The sequence below is a fragment of the Cricetulus griseus genome, chromosome 4 (genome assembly GCF_003668045.3).
Source record: "Cricetulus griseus strain 17A/GY chromosome 4, alternate assembly CriGri-PICRH-1.0, whole genome shotgun sequence".
NCBI classification, from domain to species: Eukaryota; Metazoa; Chordata; class Mammalia; order Rodentia; family Cricetidae; genus Cricetulus; species Cricetulus griseus.
Window position 1 is genome coordinate 130395932 of NC_048597.1, and position 6383 is coordinate 130402314.

The following is a 6383-nucleotide window of genomic DNA, read 5'->3' on the forward strand; positions in this document are numbered from 1 at the left end:
CTGCAATTTTTAAAACAAATTATTACAAGTCTAAAAATATAAATACTTGAATATCAGTAATCACCAACCATTTGTAGATAATAAACATAGATGTTTGTTTTTATGGAAATAAAATTCAATGGTAAGGCTCTTCTTTTAAAAGCATGATTTACAAGACATAAGAACTTGGTTTTGAGTTTTATTCCCATTACCAAGTCTGCTCTTTGGGAGCTCATTCTGTCAGGACAATGCCACATTCTTGATGAAGGTGATTTTGTAAATTAAATAAAAAGCAACATAATTGTTTGCAAACACTGTATATGTTAAAAATACTTTGTATACCCAAAGTTAAATTTATTTTAATTACTGTCTCATAGAAAAATTACACTTCACCATACAAGTCTGTATAAAGGAAATGAGAATATACATACTAACAGGACACTAGCCCAACAAGTTAATGAGACTTTTCTTTCAGAAAGTTGGCTCCTTTTCAAAGAAAAGGTAAAAAATCTTCCTAATTACAAGGGTTTCTTTACAATTATACCAAAAATGTTTTCACACTTAAGGCAATAGGATTTTTGACTTAGAATAGCTTAGAAATGATGTCTCAAGTATAAACCAGCCATTTAGCACTGTCTGTAGCCACTGACAGCTCCACAAACAGTCCCATAAGGATTTCTCCTTCTCTGAAATGTCTACTATCTGAGGAAACTATGAGACTGAAAGTCAGTCTCAGACCCAGCTTTCCTCCCAGAAAATGCATGGCTCTGAACAGCCCAGAAGGGAAGGGATCAAGATCAGAGTCATGGGAAAGAACAACCAAGTGTGAGCCCATCTGCACACTACTGCAAAGTCAAGCCACTCTGTGTTAGGCTTCAAAAGCACAAAGACTCTGGTGTTCTCCTTTACTGCTTTTAACACAGTCCTTTGAGAGCCAGGAACCTGGTTTCAAAGCACACTGCCCCTCATACACCTTTACAGGACATTTCTAAATGTGAAACGGTTAATTCCAAAGCAGCAATTTTGTTTTTGTTTTGGGGTTTTCCCCTAAGAACAAACTAGAGAACTTAAGACTTTCAAACTGCAGGTGATAATTTTTTTAGAGATTTTTGCAACCAATACAAATTCTTTTTAATGTTTTAATAAGTAATAGATTGGCATTTGATTCAGAAAATAAACACTTTCCTTGAATTCAGAAAAACATTTTTTTCTTGTTTTACATTCCTAATAAAACACATTTGAGAGTAGAATTGACGAATTACTGCAGATAAAACCAATTTCAGCCTATAAACCTTCTTGCCTCTCAGTCAAGGGCTTTTAAGTTTTACTTCAGCATGACTTTCAAGCACCCAGGCTTAATTTCAGAGAATCTGAAGCTGTGGCTTGTGAGGTATTTAAGTACAGCTGGCTTGATTTCCTCTCCTCCCTGGCTGTGGTTTCCTCTCCCCGTAATCACAGAAAGATAGAGCTTACCACCATTCTGCTTAAATTCTTCTATTTTCCTCTCTAAAACTGCCATCAGATGCTCTATCGATTCATCCACATGAAGTCCATGGAGGTCTAGGACATTCTAAGGCAACAGAGAGGCATTGACTTTCTCGAAGATTTCCACTGCAGCAAGGTGGTTGGTTTCTTTCATCTTCTGCTCATGAAGACTGTCTTGCTGGGCATAAAAGGTGGCCACATTCTTCTTCCTCATGCAGTAGGCTTCCTTGGCCTTGCTATAACACTCCATCCTCTTCTGCTGGTGCAGGAAAGCCTCTGCCCTGTGGTCATCATACTCAGGGCACTCAAAATCCTGGAAAGACAAGTCACCTGAGATATCGTCTTTCTCGCTTGGTTTCTTTGCCTTTTTATCTTTTGGTTTTGGTGCAGTATGAGAAGAGATATTTTCATTTTGGTGAACACATTCTGAAGCTACGACTGTTTTCACAGCTTCTCCTTCAAGAACACAGTTTAGAAACTGTACCGTGTGTTCCAGGGAATAGTTGTGATCTTTGAAAATGTCCACCAGGACATTTTAGTTAATGGCTGGGAATATTTTAAAGAGCTGCTTCTCCTTTAATTTAGTGGCACAGTCTTTTTCAAACATATGTGTCTCCCTTTTCAAATCATTTTTCTCCTGTAAGGCGATTTCTTATGACATTATTTCTCTCAGTGAAACTTTTTTTGTTTGAGTGTTCCAGGTATCTGGTGTCTCAGGTGCTGCTAAAGTCTTCAATGATTTTTTTTGCCTTTCTGAGATGATTTTTGCTCAGAATTATCAAGAACAGCAGGTCCAGCCAGCGAATCACCTTGCACACACTTGCCACAAGACACCTCCTCCTCCTGTCTCTGTTGCTCCATTACAGTCTCTCCATTTCTCATGAATCACTTTAGCCAGATTCAGATCTATATGAACCACACAATCCTCAACTGTTAGAGACCTTGAATCAATACCAACTGGGCCAAATAATTCATTAAGTTGGAAAGCCAGCTCAGGGTGTAACGCCAACTCCAGACAGTCTATGGTCAGAGATCTGGCCATCATTGGTGTGGGATTCACTACCTCAGTTTTATTCTCTTCACTAACTCCAGCTGACAAACTTGTTCCTGGCATTAGAATTTTCTCCATTTCCTGTTTATATTCATTGATAAATTCTTCCATGTTTCCAAATTTCACATAATCCGAAGGAAGATTTTCATTTTTCTTTGCTTCCAAAGAGCCAGTAAGATAAACTTCATTTAATTCAAGATTTGAAGTGTTTGTTGCAGAGTTTATAATATCAGATAAATTTTAAAAAGAATGAATACTGCATCTACCCTCTGTGGCTACTAGATTTTTGTCCATTTCACTAACATTTTGAAAGACATTAGATTTTGGAGTAAGTGGAAGAGAGTGCTTATAGTCGTATGCACCTGACAATTCAGCACGACTATTACGAACTATTTCATTACTATTCTTTGCATTGACAGCAGCATTGGGAAATATTCTGGTTATTAATTTGGGGTTTTCAGGATCTATAGCTCTTATCTCTTCCTGTTTTAAGCTCCCCTTTCCTGCACCACCAGCAGACTGTGTGTTAGCGTTCCTGACATCAACCCCAGGATTAAACTTGGACACAGAAGAGTTAGAATCTTCAGAGGTTCCTCTGTGGCCAATAATTTCCTTCAAATTCAACCCCATAGAAAATGGCCCAACTTGTGACTCATCATAACATTTGTGGGGGTTCTCAACCTCAGTGTCCTCACATAATTTAGTCTCAGAATCCAACAAAAGGCTTGTGGCCCAAATAATATCCTTATTACATCTCTCATATAAATCTTTCAGGACTTCTAGGAAAATGATCCAAATAGCTTACAAAGGATGTTAAGATTTTCAGACTCCTCAGCACTGGCAAGCTCACTTTCTTCCACATACGTACTTTTATCATGCATTACTCCATATGGAATTGCTTCTTGAACATTTAATTTGGTATCACCAGGAAAATCTTTTGGCTTAAACCTATCTAACTTTCCTGTTAGTACTCTAACAGAATCTGAAACACTGATTTTATTCTTTTCTAGTTTGCACAAAAGAGCAAAATCTTGAGGCTCAGTCTGGGCACATGTGCTTGTGTCTACCCCAGAGACTCCCACTGCTAGAGACAGAAGTCCCATGACTCCAGGAAGAACGGCTGCACTACTGGAAAAAGGAAGGGGCAGTGTGTGCTGGCAAGGTAGAGTTTTACTCAGGGAAGTCTGATTCTTATGAGTTGTTTTATGAGGCAGCCTCTCAGATCTTCAAAGGGTGGAATCCAGCAATTTCAGTTCTTCAGGACTTGTGCCCCAATAGGCCTCATGTGTGGGATATAAGGATATTTCACCCATGTTGTCATTAGTTCCAAATTCTACGTTGGGTTCATTTAAGCCAGCTTTTTGTATTCTCAATCTGTGCTCTCTTTGAGCTAAAGACAGAGGGCCAGTCTCCCACAATGCTGAATGTAGTTTGCTCAGTACTTTTGTAAGTATAGTATTGACAGCTACCAGACTCTTCTGAAAGATTTTCGTTTCCATGTGGAGATCCTTGCTGCTGGATATGATCCGTATTCACAGATACCCTTGTATCTAATTCTTTGTGCGACTGGGGAAAATTACAATTTCTGTCATTTTGTACAGATAAACCTTTTTTAGTTTTCTGGTTCCTTTTGGTCATCTGGCTAATTGTTTCTTATCCATTTGAAAATCTTCTGTTGAGAATTCTCAGTTTAAATTGATACTACATTTCTTTCCACTTTTTAAGTTTTAATTTCATTTTACATTCCAACAGCAGTTCTCCCTCCGACCCTTCTTGCCTCCTCCCATTCCCTTCCTCCCCTGTAGCCCATCCCCAGTCCACTCCTCATGGGCAAGGGCTCCCTTGAAGAGTCAACACAGTCTGGTACAATAGGTTGGGGCAGGGCCAAGCCCCTCTCCCATGCATTAAGACTATGCATGGCATCCTACCATGGGGAGTTGACTCTAATAAGATAACTCATGTACTGAGACAATATCGTGGTCCAACTGCCTCTGAGCATGGCATCCAAAGGAATGGGTTCCAGTAAGCTAGCTCATGTACCATGTTTATAGCATGGTCTTACTGCCAGCGGCCCCTCAGCTAGTCCAAGCTTCACAACTGTCTCCCAAATACACAGGGCATAGTTCTGTCCCCTGGAGTCTCCACAGTTGTAATTCTAGAGCTTGGTTTCCACAAGCTTGGTTCATCTGTTTCTGTGGATTTCTCCATCATGATCTTGACCTTCCTTGCTCAAATATCCCTTCCTCCCACTGTTTGAGCGGATTGCTGGAGCTCGGTCTGGTTCTCGGTTGTGTATCTCTGTGTCTGGTTTTATCAATTCCTGGAATAGGGCTCTATGACAAAAGTTGGGATATCCATCATCCTGATCCGAGGGGTAGCCCAGTTCAGGCATCCTCTCTACTATTGCTAGGAGTGTTAGTTGGGGTCCTTATTGTGGATTCTTGGGAGTTACCCTAGCACCTAAGCCCATAGTGGCTCTCTCTATTAAGATGTATATTTCATTATTCTTCCACTGCATCCCTCCTCACCCCAGCCATGTGTTTCACTCCTATTCCCATCCTGTTTTCCCTCCCCATTTCCACCATCCGGCCCCAAGTTTGTCCCTTAGATCTCATGTAATTTCCCTTCTGAGGGTGATCCATGCATCCCTCTTAGAGTCTGCCTAATTACCAAGCTTCTCTGGAGCTGTGGATTACAGTCTGGTTATCCTTTGCTTTACATCTAATATCCACTTATGAATAAATATATACAGTGTTTTTATTTCTGAGTTTGTGTTACCTCACTCAGGATGTGTTTTTCTAGTTCCACCCATTTGCCTGCAAATTTCATGAGGTCATCAATTCTTACAACTGAGTAATATTTTGTTGTGTAAATGCACATTTTCCTTATCCATTCTTTGGTTGAGGGGCATCTAGGTTGTTTCCAGATTTAGATTATTAAAATGCTGCTGCTATGAAAACTGTTGAGCAAATGTTCTTGTGGTATGATTTAATGTCCTTTGGGTAAATGCCTAAGAGTAGTATCACTGGATCTTGAGGTAGATTGATTCTCGTTTTTTCTTAGAAACTGCCATACTGATTTCCAAAATAGCTGGACAAGGTTGTACACCCACCAACAGTGGAGGAGTGTTCCCCTGACTCCACATCCTCTCCAACAAAAGCTGTCCTCAGTATTTTTTATCTTAGCCATTCTGGCAGGTGTAAGGTTGTATCTCAGAATCACTTTGATTTGCATTACTCTGATGATTAAGGATGTTGAGCACTTCCTTAAAAGTCTTTTGGCCATTTGAGATTCTTCTGCAGGGAATTCTCTGTTTAGCACTGTATCCCATTTTCAATTGGGTTATTTTGTATTTTGATGTCTCATTTCTTGATATTTTTTATAAATTCTGGAGATCAGCCCTTTTTTAGATGCGGAGTTGGTGAAGATGTTTTTCCATTCTTATTGACAGTGTCCTTTGCCTCAAAGTAACAATTCAGTTTGAGGAGGTCCCATTTATTGATTGTTGCTTTCAGTAACTGTGCTAATGGTGTTTGATTTAATAAGTGGTCTCCTGTGCCAATGCCAGGCTACTTGCCACTTTTTCTTCTATCTGGTTCAATGTAGGTGGATTTGAGTTTTATGCATGGCAATAGATATGGATCTATTTCCAGTCTTCTACATTTTAACATCCAGTTATTCCAGCCATATTTATTAAAGAAGTTGTCCTTTATCCATTGTACCATTTTGTTTCTTTGAAATAAAAACCAGGTGTTCATAGGTGTGTGAATTGCTATCAGGGTCTTTGATTTGATCCCATTGATCCACCTGTCTGTTTTTATGCCAATACCAAACTGTTTCTATTACTAAACTCTATAGTAGAAATTGA

The 6383-nt window shown here is 39.4% G+C and overlaps 1 pseudogene; it reads right to left on the reverse strand.

Annotated features, from left to right (window-relative positions):
- Nucleotides 1-1303: 1303 nt before the first annotated feature.
- LOC100772296 lies at nt 1304-4907 on the reverse strand (annotated as a pseudogene).
- Between the last annotated feature and the right edge of the window lie 1476 nt (nt 4908-6383).